General features: G+C 38.9%; 1 protein-coding gene across 2 annotated transcripts in view; it reads right to left on the bottom strand.

Annotated features, from left to right (window-relative positions):
* The window catches only part of LOC129236429 (sideroflexin-1-3), a 36,387-nt gene extending 29,882 nt beyond the window's left edge, over positions 1–6,505 (bottom strand). The window contains exon 1 of one of the 2 annotated variants that reach the window (XM_054870818.1): positions 6,323–6,505. The gene's annotated coding sequence lies outside the window, so the exon portion shown is untranslated. Of the gene's footprint in view, positions 1–6,203 lie in introns of both variants that reach the window. The other variant, XM_054870817.1, reaches the window with a different exon arrangement.
* Between the last annotated feature and the right edge of the window lie 15,263 nt (positions 6,506–21,768).

Here is a 21,768-nt window from a genome sequence, read left to right as displayed (position 1 = left end):
GCTTATAAAAATAAAATCAATAATTGTTGTAAAGGGTTTTCCAATAAGAGGTGTTATTTTGATATTCAAAGAAAAATGCTATTTTTTAATATAAATGATCGGATGTTTATTTCATTATAAAGAGGAAGGTATGCCGTTAATAGTGGAAAATAACATCAGGCAAATGACCACCACGACCACGCTTACAGGACAATATCCTTTTCATGAAATTTTCCATAACTATCTTTGAAGTGTTGAATCGACCCTGGGCTGTTGGTGTAGACCTTCTCTTTCACGTGGCCCCAAAGAAAAAAGTCACAAGGTGTTAAATCACAAGATATCGGTGGCCAATTGTGATCACCTCTTCGAGAGATAACACTGTCCGGAAACTTTTCCTGTAAAAGATCAATGGTTTCGTTGCTTCTTTGACACATAGCGCCGTCTTCTTGAAAATTAAAGTTGTCCAGATCAATACCATACAATTCCGTCCATAAAAAATCGTTAATCATCTCTCCTGTTTAACACCTAACACCCATTATTGGAAAACCCTTTATAAAAACAAAAACCAAAAAAACAAAAAAGGTCCTCATTTCTTTGCTTTTATGAACGAATGATACACTTTTGCGCCAATTATCAAGAGATCGGATACAATAGTGGATCCCTACTAACGGCCCAACAATTTGTATAATTTGTATCCACATTTATACATTAGTGAATGTATTTTTTTTTCATTAAAAATATTCTAAATTATTTGTTTTATCTTCATTAGTTCAACACAGATTATTTAGGAAGGCATATAATAATTTATAAAATTTGGCCAAGCTGCATTAAAAACAGACAAAATGCTAGTATAAAAACAAGTAAGGAAGTACTAAATTCAGTGCGGACCGAACATTATGTACTCGCGCACATTTCAGTACAATTTGATTTGAGCTGGCTGATAATTTTTGCAATTAAACAAACTCTCATAGCCTAGACAGATCGTGGCGTTAATCGGGATTAACGACTTAATTCGGAATTCTCTCAGGAATTGAGTGCAACTAATGCGTATTGACAACTAGATTTAAATCTCATAATTTAAGTGGATTAGGGGAATTTTCGATGGCAATATTGCCGAAAAATGACAGTTAAAATCTATTGTGAATGAAAAATTATGAATCTTTAAAGCGAAGAACAAGAAAGACTGGTTGCAATGCTAGTTTGCACTAACACATTCGATGTTTGATATTTCGGAACAGTTTGAGGAATCGCAATTGAAGATTTTTTTAAATAAATGATTATTTCTTAGTCTCAGGGAGCTAATATTCGTATTTGTTGCCTGCGGTCCATCTTTTACTGACAAAACAATCCACTAAGTTAATCAGCTGTTCACTAAACCGCGTAACCAGCGTCTGTCACACTACAATTTTAATTATAATTCGGCATGAGAGTTATAGAATGCATCATCAGATTGTCAGTCCGATGAACAGAAATTTAGTCTTAACACATAAAAAGTGGGCATAGTTTTGGGTGTGGCAACGCCCATTTTTTTCATCATCTTTATTTTGTTGCGATTATCACTATTACCAAATTTCTTATTCATGGCAGATATCACGATTTTTTTTCTTTTCTGAAAATTGCCGTTATATGGGAGGTGAGAGTGGTTATTGGCCTATTTCGCTCAATTTGAACATAAACCTAACTTTTATTAAAGCGTGCAGCCAAAGTCCCCCCTTAGTTTCGGAAAAGTATGTAAAACTTTTCTCAAGTTTTATGCAATCTAAATAATATTTATGCTGGGTTTGAACGAGGTGGGAGTAATAATGTGTGCCAAGTTATTTAAGTTGTGGCAAGTTTACAAGTTTAAGGCGTAGCAAATTTACAAATTGAAAGCTACTGTTATATGGGAGGTGGGCGTGGTTGTCTACCGATTTCGCCCATTTTCAATATAATCCTGCCTAGGATAAAGAGTAAAACCACTTCGATCAAAAATGTCCCAGATCAACAGCCAGATGATGCTCTAAGTCGCTTCTGTGTTTAATTTTTAAAAGTTACGACGTCTTCAGTAAATCTACCTCTGGACGTGTTTTCGATTTTTTTTCAGGTTTAAAATGGATTTAAATTTGCAACAACAAGTTTGTATTAAATTTAGAGTTAAAAAATGATTCAATGGTGCGAAAACCTTAGAAATGTAGGGAAACTGTTTCGGTAATGAGACTCTAAAGAAAGTAGCTGTTTACGAGTGTCGTGAACGCTTCAGAAGAGATCGCGAGTCCATCGATGATAAAGAACGTAGAATCAGGGCGTAGACATCGAAAACTGATGATAACATAAATAAACTGAAAGAAATGGTGATCAATAACCGCAAATTAACTATCAGAGAGCAGGGTCCTTTTTCATGCAAAAAAGGAATCACGTTGATATCGCCAAGGACATGATTTTCAAGACTGAAGCAGATCCAACATTCATCAAACGCATCTCTGGAGACGCGACATGGGTTTATGAGTATGACTCGCAATCCAGTAATGTGGCGAGTGAGTGGAGAGCTCCGCATAAACTACGGCCAAAAAAACCATGTTGTTTTCAGTCAAAAAAGAAAGCGATGAGCATGGATTTTATGAATGACACGGCATTATGTACCAAAAATTTTTGCCGAAAGGTCAGACAGTTAGTAAGAGCTATTAGTTGGCCCTTATGAGACGTTTAGGTGAAGCAAGGATTTGTGGGAAAACAACTCGTGGATTTTCCATCGCCGCACAGTGCCATCATTATTCGTGAATTTTTGGCTACGAACGAAACGAATACCATCCAATAGCCATGGAATTCACCTGATATGGCTCTCTGCGATTTTTTTTCTGTTTCAAAAAAAATAATGGAAAAATGTTTTTGTCCATCTCCAAGTGAATGATTTAAAATTTGATGTTTGTAGCTGGTTTTTAACTGCATAACTAAAATAAATTAATACAAATAATTTAAACAAAAAAATATTAAAAGCTGTCACAGCTTATTACCCACAAAACGAGAAGCTTGCTGAAAGTCATTTATGTCACTAAATAGCCGTGTAAGATACTTTAGAAGGCCATGAAAATGCTTTGAAATCAAGCCATGCCCCATGATTAAATTGTTAACGGCTTGCTCACTTCTGGCATTAGTTTTTTGATACTGCCCTATAAAAGGTTGCATTTAAGAAGGTGAAGGAAGTGGAAAAACTTAAATTCTTTTGGTAAAAATGGTACCAAAAAAGTATTTTTTTACATAAATGCGAAATTTTGCCAATATAAAGCTATTATGTTACCTAAGTAAAATACGGTCATAATAAATTCTTTTATATGATAGAAGAAATAGATTCACCATACATTTAATTGACTAATTTACCCCTTATTTTACGAAGCTTTGCCCACGTAAGTTAGGAGTTTTGACCTCAAAGTCACGCATATTCTTACATTACTAACTACATTCTTACATTCCTGTTTTGAAAAAACAGGCGACCTCTTGTCGTCGGCGCTGGCTTTCACGTGCTGGGAGCTTAGCATGGCGAATAGTTGTACTGTTAAAACTTTTGAATACTACCTCCAATTATTTAGCATCACTCAGAAAGATGATACTGTGCTTTGCTAAACCTCCTCTGGACACTTCATCCATCCATGTGAAGGTAGGCTCATGGGAAATAAGTTCCGTTAATCCCAACTTTCGTATAATGAAGCTTATAATGTTATCGACCGCGTCGGGACTATCCAATTAATCTTCCTGCTGTAACTCTTTGAGAAATGCCAGTTCTTTACAAAACATAAACTCTTTTAAAATCAACGCATCATAAAAAATAAAGGTTTTCAAATTCTTCATTAAACATCTTCTCAATTACTCTATCATGCCCTAGCTTAAGTGGTATGTGATGGCGTATTCCAGGACTACATAGTATGACATCTGGACGTACCGTGAAAATTAAACGTTTTCTCTACAAATTTGACTTTTCCTCCACTTTTACTCAAAATTTCTAGGGCTAGCAACCCGTGTCTTGCTAAGGGAGCTGATTTCTCAAGAGGGAACGAGGAACCTGCTTACTGAGCAAACCTTTTATTATTGAATCCATACTCTAACAACAATCAAAAGTGAAAGAAAGTGTATGTATGTACAAGGTGATCAAATTGGAGTTACTTTTTCCAATAGTTACTGTCAAACTAAATTTTTCAGTATTCATTGATATTTCATTATGGAAAGACTTACGCCTCAACAACGGGTACATATCGTGCAATTGTATTACGAAAATCAGCGCTCTGTGAAAAGTGTTCATCGCACTTTTTTTCGAGGTCCATTTTTTTATTAATGGCTACATCAATAAGCAAAATTGCCGTATTTGGGCTGAAGAGCAACCCGAAACCATTCAAAAACCAACCGGCAGCCATTACATCCATTGAAAACCACCGTTGGGTCGGCCTATGGGCTGGAGTTATCATCGGCCCATATTTCTTGAAAGATGAGGCTGGCGCTAATGTAGCAGTGAATGGCGAAAGCTATCGCGCCATGATAAACAGCTTTTTGAATCCCGAGATCTCCACCACATCTTCAGTTGGTTCCAAAGGGACGGCGCTACTTGCCATACAGCCCGTGAAACAATGGATTTACTGCGTCGTCATTTCGGTGAGCAATTTAACTCTCGTCTCGGACCAGTGGATTGGCCACCAAGATCGTGTGATATCACACCTTTGGACATGTATTTGTGGTGGTATGTAAAGCCTAAATGCTTTGTGGATAAACCATCTTAGATTGAGGCATTGGAAGCCAACATTACTAAAGTTATTCCGAGATACCGACCGAAGTCCTTCAGCGAATCAATCAAAATTGGTGTTTACGAATGGTCAAATTACAGCGAATAAATGTCATGTATGTTTCTACATAAAAATAATAGCCCGATTGCCCAATCAATTTGAATTTTCGTTGTTTTATTTCAATTTAAACTCTGATACCTCTAAATTGATCACCCTTTATGAAATATGCACGCATGTATGGACGTACATAATTTTGGGAAGTGAAAATGAAAGGGTTGAATTTAACGTTTTTTTTCAAAAATTAATGTTACCGGAGGCACCTCTTAACATATCATGAGGCAAATATTATTTTGCACCCTTATTTCTGGGAGAGAAAGCTTACTTCGGCAAGTCTGCCAAAAGCAATTGAAAAAATTCACTTCACCCTAATGCATTATACATATGTACATACATACTAGCTGTACTTTCCATAATGACAATGACCGACCGGCCTCATGTTGCTACACCGGTTAAAAATCATTTATAAAACTGTCTTATCGCATCCGTCGTATTCACCACGCCGGTCTTGTTATGACTTTCACTTGCACCGGGAAGTGAGGAATATTCGTTTAGGAATGTTATTATTATTAAATAACAAACGTAAATGAAGTAAGCCTTATATTTGTAAAAAAAAATCGTCCTAAAAGATCCTCTTTCAAATTATATTTATGATTTTTACAGATTTTAAATTTCTATCAGATAATTGAATTATTGATTTTACAAGACGGCTGGGGTACTTTGGTATCAGTTATGAAGACGCGTGGTACAGCAAAGGCCCTCACAATACCTACATTTTTCTCTCACAAACGGGTATTTTAATATGGCAAATACTTGGTTAGCTTCACAACTGAGGATTTATGTATGTATGCATGGCCGTATGTACATACAAATGTATGCAGTTTATGTATTCAGCTGTTTTTGGTATTACATAGTTAATTTAAGTGGATACAATTTATATTATTTCTTGTTTACTTTCTTGTAAATATTCAATTAAGTAACAATTTTTATTGATTTGCAATGACAGCGCAGACGACCGCAATTCAACTGGCTCTTATCATATTCAACACCCAACACCCAACACATGTGCACATACACACGCACTTCAACGCGTCAGCTGTATATCGACAAACGCCGAGTGGGCGCGGAGTCCAAATGGTACCTATTACCAAACTCATCCAGTGCAATCAATGGAAAAGCTCGTACAGCAAAAAAAAAAAAGCGCATGGAATGTGTCCGTTTGTAAATATGTATATGCATTCATACATACGCGCATATGTATCACTTCTTCCCATCGACCTTTATGCGTTTTTTTATTGCTTATCGCTAATGTTTCTTACATAATTGCGATTGTATAGGGATTTATTAAAAAATATACACTTTTTATATGTAGATTGACAAACTGCGATTCAAATAACTCCAAATTAGTATGAAGACAATCACCTTCTTAAAAAAAACGCTTTTGTTGAAAATTTTTTGAGGTACTATTGTTTTGCGATTTCCGTCGAATTTTTTTATTTGATTTTCATTAATTTTAGCTTCCCACTCCGCGTCTAACTTGCACTGAGTTTTGGTTTTCGGTATGTATTCACGTTGTTATAGAAATTAATATTTCAACCGTTTCCGTCGGCAGTGTACGGAAAACTGACAGCTGAGCGATAACCAGTCTAAACGCAACCGCGCCAATTCCATAATTTATTGTTGTTATAAAACAATCCAACAAACACAGCAGATATTCTATGCTGAAAACAACCCGGCGGCTGCGCTAACTTACATTCCTATCTGAGACAGCAGCACAACCTTCCAAGTTAAAAGCTATCAGTGGGCGAGAGTGCGCACACATTGAGTAAGTTGGTGTAGTAAAGAAAGCTTTTGGATGCTCTTTATTAGGTTCACAAAAACAAAAACGAAAAAATCAAGAAGAGAGGCAATGCTCACAAAATGTATGCCTATACGATTTTCTGCAACCCAGCAGTATAAAGGGGAGATGTTGAATGCCTGCCTTAGGTGAGTATGTACCAAGTAGCATGTCTTTTAAGGGATATTTAATGAAGTTACAGAATTTTTAAGAGTAAACAAAATAAAGACGTCTGGAATATATTGAAGAGTTTGCAAATTTTCTGGAGAGGTAGTTAGCTGGTAGTGTGTGTGATATTTAACTGTGCTCTAGCAAATCCCAAAGACTGTGATTTTGTATCTGTCTCTGTCAGCTACTGCGGATTATACTGTGTATATATCTAAAATTCTATCGGTCGTATGAAGAGAAGTGCAATTTTTTGTTAAATTATAAAGCAAGACTCCCCTACTCGAATTCGTTTGGTCATAAAGGCGTACCCTGGCAATATTTTTAAAATCGGATAACGGAAAATACGTGCCTCAAAAACCTTAAAGTTGTTGAGATGTTTCCCAGGTAGAATTACAGTTCTGTGTATTTCAGAATTTCTATTATTAATTTAGTTTTTCAAATCTACCTTTATATTGCTTGTTATTTGTGGCAAAGAATTGGATTGGTTGTGATAGTCTGAAATAATTTGCATTATTATTTACTTTCGCCCTCCAGTTTGCGACAAAACTTTATAATCTTCCAAGAGCTTAACTGCTCGTTCCGCCAAATCATAGATCGGCTGTTTTTTAGCTGCACGAGAATTGTCGATATCGGTAACTATGGTTTGACTAACTGAGAATGGCTAACTGTGTTGACATTTCTGTTTAGTAAGGTTTGGCCGGTCGCCGTAGCCGAATGGGTTGGAGTGTGACTACCATTCGGAATTCAGGGAGACGTATGTAGGTTCAAATTTTGGTGAATCACCAAAATGAAGAAAAGTGTTTTCCAATAGCTGTCGTCCCTCGGCAGACAATGGCAAATCTCCGAGTGCATTTGTGCCATGAAAAAGCTCCTCAAAAAAAATATCTGTCGTTCGGAGTCAGCTTGGAACTGTGGGTCACTCCATTTGTGGAACAACATTAAGACGCACGCCACAAATAGGCGGAGGGGCTCGGTCAAACACCCAAAAAGGGTTTACGCGCCCTTCCGAAGAGCTTGCCACCAAACTAGGCATCCATACGTTAAAATTGGCAAAACCACTGCGTTGTACATTCACAGCACGACCTATGACTTGAGTCCCCATATTTTACCGAACATAGATTTGCAGGAGTAGACGGCTATACTGGCCTTCTTTACCCGATTTTCAATGTGTAGCTTCCAATGGAGTTTGGAGTCAAGTATCACTCCAAGACACCTAACTTCCGATGAGAGCGGGAGAACGTGATTGTTTAATTTGGGAAGTCGAAAGGGTGCGCTGGAGGTAATTTGGATTCGATGTGCTCTCGGGTATTATAATCAATCAATCTTTCAAACACCTTTAGGATAAATGAGGTAAACTTATAGGCCTCAAGTCCTTGGCCGAGTCGTGACCTCTCCTCCCTGCCTGGGGTATGAAAACAACCCTTGTTTTCTTCCAGGTGGCGGGGGCGTGATTAAGAGGGATACACGCAAAGTAGATTTCTTGCAGGACAGGAACCACCGAGGTACTTGTTTTCTGAAGCATCACAGGCAAGATATCGCCAGAACCAGAAAATTTAAAAGGATTATTTATTGCCCACAGGATTCTGTCAACTGACAGGATAGATTCAAGGGAAACATCGAGTAGCCCTACCTATGGACTCGTGTCGACAATGTCACGTGGGGTAATAGAATTTTCCGGAGAGTGTTTATTTACCAGGATAGTCAAAGATTCTTCTGCGTATTCAGCCCACTCCACGTCCTCCCTTTTTACAAGAGTTCTGCAGGGATGGTCTCTCGAAAGGATCTTGCTTAGCCTAGCAGAATCCTTCACGGATTCAATGGGCTCGCAGTACTCCTTCCAGGAGTTGCGTTTCGCATATTTAATTACACGGTAATTTTCAAACTCTCCTAACCTTCTTTTTCAAGTCGGTCAGCGTCTTGCTCCAGCAGGGAGGAAAGTCTTTCTGTTAAAGGATACTGGACAAGCCACTTTGAAGGCCGTCTGATAGGAGCACTGCAAGTGTTCCATCTGTAAATATGTAAACTTTTTGATACAGGCAAATCTTGGCTCGGAATTAAAGCTTTTTTAATCAAACTGATAAATATTTTTAAAAATAAATACACAAATATCCCGTATTGCTCAACTCCCCTCGATGGGCGGCGCTCCGCTGGTGCTTTCTGACAAGGTGAAGTACCTAGGTCTAATCCTTGACAGCAAGCTGACGTGGAAGCCCAACATTGAGGAGAGAGTAAGGAAGGCAACAATCGCCTTGTATGGGTGCAAAGGCGCAATTGGCACAAGGTGGGGCCTCTCGCCCAGAGTTGTATTCTGGCTCTACAATACCATAATAAAGCCAATTTTGTTATATGGAGTCACTGTCTGGTGGAACTCACTGGAGAGGACGGCATCAGTTAAAAAGCTAGAGAGAGTCCAGAGGTCTGCTCTCATTGGAATCAGTGGGGCGCTTCGAACTACTCCTACTCTGGCGCTTAATGTAATGTTAAATGTGGTACCTATAGACATCGCAGGCAGAATTGCCGCTGCTCGTACCGCAATCAGACTGAGGGGCTTGGGCTATAAGCTCAACCTCACATATGGGCACTCAAGCATCCTCAGAAACTTTGAGTTCATCCCCTCGTCGACGGACCAGTGTGTGCCTTTGCTAAGTCCAAGCGGAACTTTCTCCACCCATATTCCACCAAGGGAGGAGTGGAGCGGGGGCAACACCTGGGGACAGGGCCTCGTTAACCTGTTCACGGATGGCTCGAAGCTGGATGGTAGGGTTGGGGGAGGAGTATTCTGCAAAAAGCTCCCCATCAAACTCAAATTCAGGCTACCGGATCACTGCAGTGTGTTCCAAGCAGAGGTGGCCGCAATTAAAGAAGCAACTGACTGGCTACTTACTTGCGTAATAACTGTTAAGAAGGTAAATATTTACTCCGATAGCCAAGCGGCCATTAGGGCTCTAGGCTCTATTATGGTGCATTCAAAGCTGGTAAGGGAATGCCTGGTCTCACTCTCGATTGCATCAGAATTCTTCGACATAAAGATAATTTGGGTACCTGGTCACAGTGACATTGCAGAAAACTGCGAAGCCGACGAGCTGGCCAGACAGGGGACCTGTGAGGCAATGTGTCCGCGAAAGGAGAGGATCGGGATCCCCTTGACAACCTGCGCTCTACTCCTGGAAGGATGGGCTATGCACCAACTCAGCGAACGCTGGGCAAGTACACGAACGTGTAGGGTCGCGAAGTCCTTCTGGCCACGTTTGGATAGGAGGCGCTCGAGGGATATCCTGGGGATGACAAAATTTCGTGGGCATCATCACGGGGCACTGTCCGCGAGGCACATGCCATGAGACTCGGAATTACTTCGAGTCCTTTTTGCGTCAGCTGTATTGAGGATGAGGTGGAATCATCTCAGCACCTGCTCCTAAGCTGCCCAGCCTTCGCGGGACTAAGATTCAAATATCTTGGTTCTCACTTCTGATATAGCAGGTATTGATTACAAAAATCTGATGAACTAGATCAGCAGCATAATGAGGTTAACACAACCGCGGACTAGTCACCGTTCGTAGTCCACAAACACTCACCACTCCCCATCCCTTCCCTTCCTCCCCCCTCTTTGTCCTTCAATGGTATCACAAAGGACGAACCAAACTATTTCGTCCAAGTGGGCCCTACCCTCTGGGCAACCATTACAACCTAACCTAACCCGTATTGCGCTCACCTTCAGTTTTAGTCAGTTCACGCTGGTCGCTGTCCCTATCTTTCAATCCACGTGGGACCACTCTCTTCCTTTGATTTCCCTTCTTCGATTTCTATCAAATCCAAAGCCGCAGCAATCGCAAAATCAAATAAATCACTATATTTTTCCAAAGTCTATCTCACTTTTTTCTTATGGGAATGAACGCCTTTTGCAATTTTTTTGTCAATTTCGCCATTCATGATACAGGGTCATATTGGGGTCGCCAACGATTTCCATGGTAGCCACATGCTGATCACAAACGTTGTGCCTTATGATTACACCCACCAGTATTCTCAGGTCCTTCCTACTAAGTTTTAGGAGAAAGCTCGTTAATTTCCTGTTTGGTTCTTTGGAACCTGCAGGTTACTCTGCAGGAGTCCAACTCAGATCAACGTCTTCGATGGGTATACCTCATAGTTGAATCGATGCAGAATTGACACCTAGTAAGGGTTCAGAGCCTTCATTAGCCAGTTTTGCGGTCAACTCGTTTATTGCAATACCTCAATGCCCAAGCACCCAACTAAGACGAACTTTGTTGTGTTTTGCAACACTGTTCAGTTTTATCTTACATTCACCGACTAATTTCGAAGAACAGGGTGGGTTAGCAAGGGCAGCTTGACTGTGACTACAAGTTTCAATACTACTACCCCGCCACTTTTTCTCAATCTGCCAGTATGCATAGTTGGCAAAGACTTCCGTTTAAAATACCGTAGCCATGTGTCCTGTAGCGTAGGAGTACGTGGTGTCTTCGTTTAAATACCATCCAGATCCGCTACCATCGCTGGCTTTGAATTCGTTGGCATGAAAAGTGTGCTGAAATTTCGTTAATAGGTTCTCTGGACTTAACCATTGATTTCTATCTGTGATCAAAACGCTATACTTTCTACCGAAGTCAACGCTCCGGTAATTGGTGGCAAATCTGACAGTGGCTAGTATTTCCTTCGTTTCCCCAGACTCCGTTTATCTTGAACCTGTCCGCTGCCTTCATCGCGTCCTTTCGAGTTTGAAGAGCTAGAGGTTGCAAGTTCAGGATGGCATTAAGGGCATCGCCAGTTGTCGTACTCATAGCCCTTGTGAAACCCAAGCACACACTTCTCTGTAACCTGTTTAGGGGTTTTACTCTGGAATTAATCATAATAGCCTTCCACGAGACTACGTAGTCGTATGTGATAATGAGTGATCAGGGGTGATGTACAACCAGTGTACTATCGCCGATCTTAAACTCCATGTCTTGTCAAAGGTTCTCTTACACTGTCCGAAGACTTTTATTGTTCGAGATACCTTATGCTCAACGTGCGTCTTCCAGGTCTGTTTACTATCTAGGATTTGATATAACCTTTCAAAACCAGACGGGTACTTGATCGAAGGCTTTGCTTTACTTTGCGCATATTGTAAAATAGTCCTCCCTAAACTTGCGCATTTGATAGTAGCTAATCACCCTTAATTTAACTTTCGTCGTAATAGAGCAAAAAAACCTCTTCCATTCTTGCATGCATTTTTTTATTATATCTTCAACTAAATAAAGTATTAAATGGAGACACTTGACTTGATGCTTGCCAATTTCACATTTTAGTGAATTCGGGATCGAAACTATTTAAAAGTACTTTGTTTTCTGGAACATAGATCGAAATGAGAAAGCTGATGAGCTGGCAAGACAGGGGTTTCCTCTGGTGTATCCGAAATGATAGAAGTGGGCTGCCCCCGAAGCGTTTATAAAAGGGAGATCTTTTGGCAATACTAGAAGCAGGTTGTTGACAGACGGACCAACACCGAAACCTGCAAAATAGCGAAGGAAACGTGGCCAGAGTACAACAAGTTGAGAACTGACGAGCCGTTACGAAGGCAAAGAACAGACATCTTTAGAATTACCATGCAATCAAGAGGACTCTAGGGAAGCAGAATGCTGGGATAGCTTGGTAAAAATTGGAGGAAAGAAAATAGATGACATAGGCAGATTTATAGCCAAATCAAGATGGTACCAAAATGACACCTTTTGTGCTAATTGAGTCTGGGGCGTGTCACCCAGACAGCACCTTGACCAACTAACTATGTCTACAAGGTGTGTTCAAAAAGTATCGCAAATTTTGAATTTTCGCGGTTACCTATATTTGAATTTCGATTTTTTTTTTCGATATGTTGGTACTCATGTTTCTCACTCAAGCCGTCGAGTGCGGCCATTTTGAATGTTCACTTAATTGTTGACAGCTGCTTTGCTTGCACGTGTTTCGGCTCGTCTTCGATTTTTACCTATTCAAAAAGATGGATCAAAGAACCTGTATCAAATTTTGTGTGGAAAACGATATTAAGTGCGCGGATGCTTCCGAATGTTGACTGTGTCATAGGGAGAGGTCTATCGGTGGTACAAAATGTTCTCAGAAGGCTGAAAAGATGTGAACGACGAAAAGCGTCGCCAAAAGCCGGACCTTGTTGAGGACCTAGACATATCGGCTCGTGCCATTCGATTTTTTCAATGATTTGGGCATGAGACGGGTCGCATGAACATTGCTAATGCGGTGTTGGACTCTGTCCGCGACGATCCAAATTTGCTCCATAGGGTCATAACTGGTGACGAATCGCGGGTTTATGGTTATGATGTGGAAACCAAAGCTCAATCATCTCAATGGAAGCTGCCACACGAACCAATACCGAAAAAAGCGCGCCAAGTTTGGTCGAATGTAAAAGTTTTTCTTACCATTTTCTTCGATAGCAGGGCCGTTGTGCATCATGAGTTCTTGCCACAGGGTAAAACGGTCAATAAGGAATATTACCTGCAAGTTATGCGTCATTTGCGTGAAGCAATCCGCTAGAAACGCCCGCATTTGTGGAAGAACAAAAACTGGCACTGACATCACGATAACGCCCCTGCTCACACACCGTTGGTTGTGCGCGACTTTTTGGCCAAAAACAGCACACTTATGATGCCACAGCCACCGTACTCGTACTCCCCAGATCTGGCCCCCTGTGACCTTTTTTTGTACCCAAAACTGAAGAGGCCCATGAAAGGACGACGCTACGCTACGATTGACGGGATAAAGACGGCATCGAAGGAGAAGCTGAACAAGATAAAAAAAAATCATTTTTTGAAGTGCTTCGAAGATGGGAAAAAACGTTGGCACAAGTACATAATATCTCATGGTGATTACTTTGAAGGGGACAAAATAGATATTAATGAATAAATAAGTAATATTTGAAAAAAACACAAAATTCGCGATACTTTTTGAACACACCTCGTATGTCGCGCGTAAGGCGCTTTTCTTAACGATCGACCATTTTCATAATAAGTTTCAATAATTTTAACTCGTTTTTCTAATGTGTAAAATTGTACATCTGTCTACTTGACAAATGTCAAATCTGATTTAGGAAAGGTACCGAAAGAATTTTACGCAGAAATAATGAATTTCTTTTTTCCCAAACTATATTATAAGTCTATACAAATCAGTTTTTTATAATCGAATTGGTCAAATAGTTTCCAAGTTCTGGCGCTCACGCTTCTATTAGACAGACTGTATATACTCAAAACCTTTTGATTGTGTATGGAGTCTGTTGGAGAATCAAGAATCAAATGTGAAATGCAGCATTTCATGAAGTGCTGCATATTTTAAGGCTAACGTTGGAGTCATTTGAAATTTTCGATTTTTTATAGAACCAAACAACAAAAGTTTGTTTGTATATATTTTTATTTATTATTCATCTTTTTAAGCATCAATAATTGATAACTTTATTATTATTATTATTTAAATAAATATTTTTTTAAATTTGATTTTTTAATTAATTTTATTTATTTTTCGCTTTCATTAAATTAACATAACATCAACAATAAACATTGTACAGTATCGGGTTCATGTCTATATATATTTTTATTACTTGCTTCATCTCACTTACATGTCTTTTTGTCATAATTCGTATTTATTTATAGGTAAAACAAATGTGTCATGTGTGTATGTGTGTATGTGTGTATGTAACCATGTTTGTTCCTGTGTATGCATGTAGGCAAGTATTATGCGTATGTACATGCAAGTGCTCTAACACTAATTGTATATAGTACGTATGTATTTGTAAGTTGTTTGTATTTATAAGTTAACGATTTTATTTGTCTGCATTTATTGAAAAAGCATAGGCTTATTTAAAAAGTTGAAATTAGTAGGTATATTTTGATTCACATAAAACTGACTGAAAATATCACATAAATCGATATAATCGCTCAAATTCAAATAATGTATGTTAGCATTTTCAAAATAGCACTCGGGTAAGCCAATTTCGCTCTGGGACACAATGCGTGAATAATTTAATTAAAAATCAGATTGCCTTAAAAACATGCCAGTCCGACGTCAGGCTCTTTTACAATACAAAACAAACAAAAGGAGGAGATTTTACATGTTTGTGAAAATTCTTTTATTAAGTTGTTTCTTTATTCACTAAAACTTTGCGCTAAAATTTAGTACTACTGATTTTTCTCGTACGAAAGCTTATGATTATATTTTCATCATCATCGGGAGTTGTTTATAAAGTATTATTTCTTGTAATGTACTAAAATATAAAAATTAAAAATGAGTATTAAAATTTAGTACTAAAATTGTTTTTTTCTTTAAAGTTTAGCTAATTTTATTGGAAATAATAGCCCATCCATCTCATTGAAAAGGTGAAGCGTGAAGCTCAAGATTTTTCATTGAACAAAATCACCATTAAGCCTTTCGTACAAGATACTTTGGAAATCATTTCGAAAATACAGCTCCCGTTTTTCATGCGTAGGATCTTCTACTTTGTCGACGAATAAACAGCAACATAACACAACACAAAAAATCAAATAATAAAAAAGTTCTGCCAAAGACTTCTGGGAAAGGAGGCGGCCCAAGAATAATATATGAAATTTCCGACTGAACTTTTTAAGGGATTCTAAAATTTACTCTTTGTACAAAAATATTCTTTCAGCCCATGAGTATGATTAGAATATACAAATATACAAAAGTGTGTCATCAATTTCTGGTATGGCATGACATATCAAGAAAGAGTTTTCGCACCATAATACAAAGTGAAGATAGTTTCTGTTTTGAATATGGATCATATTTTTGTCGTTTCTCCAGATGTAAATATTAAGCATAGCTTAACCAGATGGGAATTTTTGAGTAGGGAGATGTTTCATGAATATAATATCGGTAGACTAGCATAAGTGCACTAGTCTGCCATCCCAGAGGTTGTGGGTTCGAATCCCACGTAAATCACGATCCTCACACTTTTCCAAATTTACCTACTTTCCCTGCTTCTAAAAAAAAAAATCAAAAAGTGCGTGTAGCGTAGTATACATAACAGAAGTGAAACTTTCAAGGCAGACAAAGAAAGAGGGAGAGACCCGAGAGAGAATGAGAGAGAGAGAGAAAGAATATATATCTAAATAAATTCACAACATTTGCAGAGAATACAAATAGACAAAATTTACAAAAATCGGAGAAGGGTCGACCGGTGTAGGTAAACGCCGGATACAAACCGTGGCAAAAACGCGTACTACTCCGAGTGTTTGGGACCGCAGCTACGGCACAAATTACCGCAAGGCAATACCAATAAATCTGACGCCGGAATGGATAGCACTTTATAGTACGCACAAGCACTAGCCAGGACACGGAAACAAGCGCCAAAAAGTAGGCACCAAAAAAACGTCAAAAAATTGGGGCCAAAAAACGCCCCAAACAATAGGCACCAAGGAAATATAACGCTAAAAAGTAGGCACCAAAAATATATTTGCTACAAGTTTGCACCCATAAACAAAGCGCCAAAAAAGGAGGAAAAATAGCCTAAAGTGTATCTAAGATATCGCACCCTAAATACAAAAGGGTCACAACTCAAAATTTTCCACACTCGAGCTTGACTTGTTTACAGTAGCACAGAAAACAAATTATGTGACATATCACGCTGAAATTTGCCATGTAAGCTTATAACAGTCCTACCAAAAAACAAAAAATTTATTTTTGCCATATGTCATCCGCGGACCGTTTTATTGATAACGTCTCGTTCATATTTGAGCAGAAGGAACATTTTGAGTTGTGACCCTTTTGTATTTAGGGTGCGATATATATAATGTATAGCTCTCTATCTCCTTTTCTTCTACGTTATATATTTTTTCTCTCTCGCGGAACGAAAATGCCCAAAACGTTGCATGGCCTTGAAATTTTACTCTCCTTTCTCGCTCGTCCATGGACACCTAAAAAGTTTAACTTCAAAAACTCCTCCAAATCCATTCCTCAACCCCAAAAAACTTATCCTTTCCACAATAGTCTGCGCATTATTTACATTGTGGACGCTATAACAAGCAAAAAAAAAACAAAGAAAAGCACACAGTTACATATTGCATCAGTGGCGCCAGCAAGAGGAAGCGGGTGACCGCGGTAATAGCGCAGACATATGAAATTTAGTGAAGTCCTCAACCATCTGTGCCATCCCTTTGGCAGAAAAATGTGAAACACAGATGGTGGGCATTTCCACTAATTAGAACTGGTACCGGCAGCCTAATCACCTACCCTGTCAGAAATCAAAAGAAGACTGGGTCTTGTCGAGGCCCTATGCTCCCGAGAGGAATGAACAAGGAAAAAAAATATTTGGAATTTAATAAAAAATAAATAATTGGCGCTTACATGTTTGTTAAGTGTTTGGCCGCGCTCCTCCTCATATTTGTGGTGTGCGTCTTGACGTTGTTCCACAAATGGCGGGACCTACAATTTTAAGTCGACTCTGAACAGAACTTTTCCAATGCGCTTACTACCTTAAAAATTTACATATATGGAAACGCTTGCGCAAGTTTACGCGTTGATTTCGCCTCGTAAGGGATCTCTCTCCATGCCTCGTAAACTTACGAGATCACTTTTTTCTGTTTAATCGAGCCAAAAAAACAAAAAACACTACGGGGAGCACGAAAGAACCTAATGGAAACATCGAAGACACCTCTCTGATGGATATACATACATATATCGAAAATACTTAGAGTTCCGCAAATGTTTCCGGGCCAAAAATCAATAAATTTGTTAAGTTGAAGTTAAGTTGAAGCTTTTTTTTCCAAATTGAAATTTTTTTGAATACGAATTCGATAACCAATGCGAGCACGAACAATTCTTTGAAACCAACAGCTGGATCAATCGCTGGCATAAGCGTTGCAGTTGATGGGGAGTACTTCAAAGGCAATAACATTACAGGTATTTTTGCGGATTAAATTTGTATTTTGAATTTTCTGAATATATTCCGGGAACTTTTTGATCAAAGTGGTATAGCAATTAGTGGCTTTTGTAATGATTTTTGCGATCATTTACACACATAAATATGTATGTATGTAAATACGCTAGTCTACTGTTAATAGACAGAAGCGATGATGAATATAAATTAAGTACAAACACCTTTTCCGAAATACGATTCCTCGACTGCATGGCGCTCAGAATATATCAGACTAACAAGAGTGCATTCAAAAAGTTCATAAACCTATGGCGTCACATACATATACATACATACATATGTAAACAAGTACTGCATATACTGCATGCATGGCGTATGTATGTCAATTTTGCAATATGTTTTGACTGTTCACTTACTTAAATACTTTTGGTGAGCCCAGTCTAGCAGGTAAAGCGCATATTTTAAATTCTTAAATCAGCTACAATTATCTTCAATTGTATATAAAATATTCTTATTTAAAGCCAAATGTATGTATGCTTACTTTATTTTATGATATGGAAATGCCATAACATCATTCAAGGTTTACATCTGTATCAAGGCCAAGTTCGCAGTTATTGGAAGAGAGATTCCATCTCTGCTTCCAAAGAATTAACCGCTGCGAACCTGCTCGCGTTGGTTAACGAATTCGTAATCAGATAAATGTGCAGATAATTATGTGTGCAATTTGGAAAAAATTTCAACCCAACTACAACTTAACAAATGTGGTCCGGATATAATTTTGCAAAAAGAATGATAGAATACAAGATGGCGCCTATTAGAAGGTCGCGACGCCACACTGATGCATTTGCACGAGAGAAATGTGAAAATGCGAACAAGAATGCAAGAAGAAGAAAAAATTACACAAACAACGCTCAAATGTGACATTAAACACACAGTGATTCTGTCATATTCGCTGAGAGCAAAGTAGCGGTACCCCGATCGGCGCCATCTTCTTATTCTCTCCCTCGTGAGTTTGCAACGGCTTAAGCTTCTAAAATCGTAAGGTGAACTTGAACGCAAACTACGACAGCGAGATGTGTAAAACTGTTTAATGTGAGCTTGAGTGCAAAGTTAAGTTTTAATACTTCTTAGATAAAGAAGCGAAATCTCAATATTAGCAAAAAGAAAAAAATAAACAAAAGGTTTTTTTAAAAGCTTAAGCTTGAAGAAAAGAACCTTTCGAAAGTAATAAAAGATTCGAAGAACCTTTGAGTGAATATCTTGAATTTGCCACTCGACCTGATTTATTTTGCTACAACAGTTTTGACTAATAATATCATTTGGGTTTGATTGTTTCGATATATAATAATTTTTATTATAATCAGAGGTCATATCAGAAAGTAGTACAGCTACAAACGTATGTGGAAAATGTTGTCGAAATTCAAGAGGAAATACAAAATCACATGAATGCGAAAGTTCGAGTTACAACTACTCGATCAGACAGTTTACAGACAGACATTAGGTTAGGTCAGGTTAGGTTATGGTCTATACGACCAACCAGGTTAATTGAAGTCTCTACCTAGAAAATCTGCTCTGCTTTTAGCTAAGGCTGGGCAATTACAAAGGAACTGCTTAACTGTTTCTTTCTCTTCCTCATCTCTACAACTTCTACAATATTCACCATCTGTTGCACCGGAGCTTTTCCGATTACTTCAGGCCCGGCATTAGATGCTCTGGTTAGTCTACTACCATATTTTCATCCAACGAGAGGCCTTGAAAGTCAACTGCAGGCTGAAACACAATGCGAATCGGTACGGCCACTATCCGGCATTGGACAACAGAGTAGGCATGGACTTCGATCCAACGATCCTCGCCATGCCCCTTAACTCCATGCCATCCAGAGTCGTGATTGACAAGAGATACAGTGTGGTGCTGTCAGAGGCTCAACTGTGGTCAAAACTCAGAAAATGAGCCCGGCAAACAGTGTTTTCGTATTTTTACGGATGGCTCAAGGACCGAGCATGGTTCCGGCTTTGGTGTCTACGTGGAATCAAGCGGGACAAAACTATACTCCGCTCTTGGAATGCATGCATCTGTGTTTCAGGCGGAGGTGTATGCTGTTCAAGAATTAATGAACTTTTTTGTGGAAAACAGATAGACAGTAAAGCTGAGCTCATGTCCTTAGACAGCCCTTCAACCACTTCAAGGGTAGTCGAGTACTGTGAATTCAGGTTAAAGTATGTCGGCAGACATAATGTCAGGATGTTATCATGGGTACCGGGACACGTGGGTATCGCGGGTAAGGAGATCTCTGGCTCTTGAGCCAGAATAGGTTTTGAGGCCAACTTCTTTGGCCCGAAGCCTGTTCTGTCATTCCCTTCTGCAGCCATCAAAGCCAGGGTTAGCAAACGGGCGGCAGGCTGAGAGAGGCTGCAGATGGACAAAACTGATGCTACCTGTCATGTCCGACCGACTGTCGCAGTTCCTCATGTCATTAAGCAGAAGGAACTGTAGGCAGCTGGTTAGACTGATGAGGGGCCACTCACTTGGGCGACAGACATCTCAGACAGTGCACTCTGTCCAGCATGTGAAGAGGACGATGAGAGAGCGGACCACTTTCTGCGCGTATGCCCGGCCTTCGCTCGAATCAGTTTTGACACTGATGTGTTAAGAAGCGACTACCTGGGCTCCTTGGCACCACAAGATCTACTCAGATTTCTTCGGAAGTCGAGTATATTTAAGGGGTAACACCACTGTACACGCGTAAAATAAACACGATTTTGAAAGAATTTTTTTGTATAGAAGGAAAGAAAATACAAAACTACAAAGTTTGATCGGAAAATTTTACGAAATGGCGGCATTGGAGACATTTTTGTAATGTGGTTTCTCTTGAAGGAGCTCCGCGGCACGCAGCACAGAGGGTGCAAATTTTAATCTGGAACAAAGAAACATTTTTTTTCTTAATCTAGATAAGAATAGCTAGAGAAACACGTAGGGGATTTAAAAAATATTTATTTTTGTGAAATTAACAAGCATTTGAAGGAAAAAACTCTATTTTGGACTAAAAAAACGGCACTTAAATAATTATAACAATCGTTTAAATTAATCTATCGAAAATCCCCTACGCTCTTCTCTTAAGAAGGTTATTATACAGACGTAGTGAAAAACCTGATTAAAAATATTTAAAATTGTTTGAGTTATGCTGCGTGCCAATTTCAGAAAACGTGTTTTGAGAAAAGCGCGTTTAAAGTTTGGAAATTTGGAGAAGTCGTTAGGTAGCAGTCACTAACGCTTGGTTAAAAGCTTAAAATATTTATGAAATAGACTTCGGTAACGTATAAAACTTTTTATTCTGTATTTTAAAAGGTTCAAAGAATTTTTTAAGCTTATAAAAAAAATAAATTTTTTGAAATTTCTACAGTGGTGTTACCCCTTAATGTTGTCTGAGAGCTATACTTGCTAGTCTGTCTTGACAAAAAAAAGCCTAGCTGTTCTTTTTAATTATTATTTTGCTCATGGCCATAGGTAACCCAATCGTACTGCTATACCTGAGTGGTTGAAGAGTAGTTTATTGTAGTTTATTGTAGTATATTATAGTTTTCGTTACTGGATGCGTATTTACTTATAGATATGTATTGTACGTAGCCACTTCTTTTATAGCCAGAACTTCTGTCTGATAGAAGCTGCAGTAGTCTGGTCATCGAACGCATAGTTTAAGTCCTAATTTCTTCGAAAATACTCCATACCCAACCTTATCGTCTAGCTTGGAATCAGCTGTATAGAAATTTAATGCCCGCCTTCTCCTTGACCCTGGTGTCTGCTGCTCTCTTCTCTGACGGTATGCTCATCTTCAAGCGTCTTTCGAGGGTGATTCTAGGAATAGGCTAGTCCATTTCTTGTTTGTGATTATTCAGAGTATGCAAAATAAAGGCATGCCCAACCCGGCGGTCTTTCCATAGCGCTATACCTTTAAGTCGAAACGGCGAGGCGGCGGCCACGTGTTTCCCCACAAGATTCAATGCACTTCCAGCGATTTGTTTGGGTTAGTCCTTAAAGCACCAGAGATGCATAAAAAATCGGTTCTTTAAATCTTATGCATAATTTTAGCGTAACTCGCCTTTTGA

The sequence above is a fragment of the Anastrepha obliqua genome, chromosome 1 (genome assembly GCF_027943255.1).
Source record: "Anastrepha obliqua isolate idAnaObli1 chromosome 1, idAnaObli1_1.0, whole genome shotgun sequence".
NCBI classification, from domain to species: Eukaryota; Metazoa; Arthropoda; class Insecta; order Diptera; family Tephritidae; genus Anastrepha; species Anastrepha obliqua.
The sequence above is the reverse complement of the archived record's forward strand: the minus strand, read 5'-3'. Positions and strand labels throughout refer to the sequence as shown.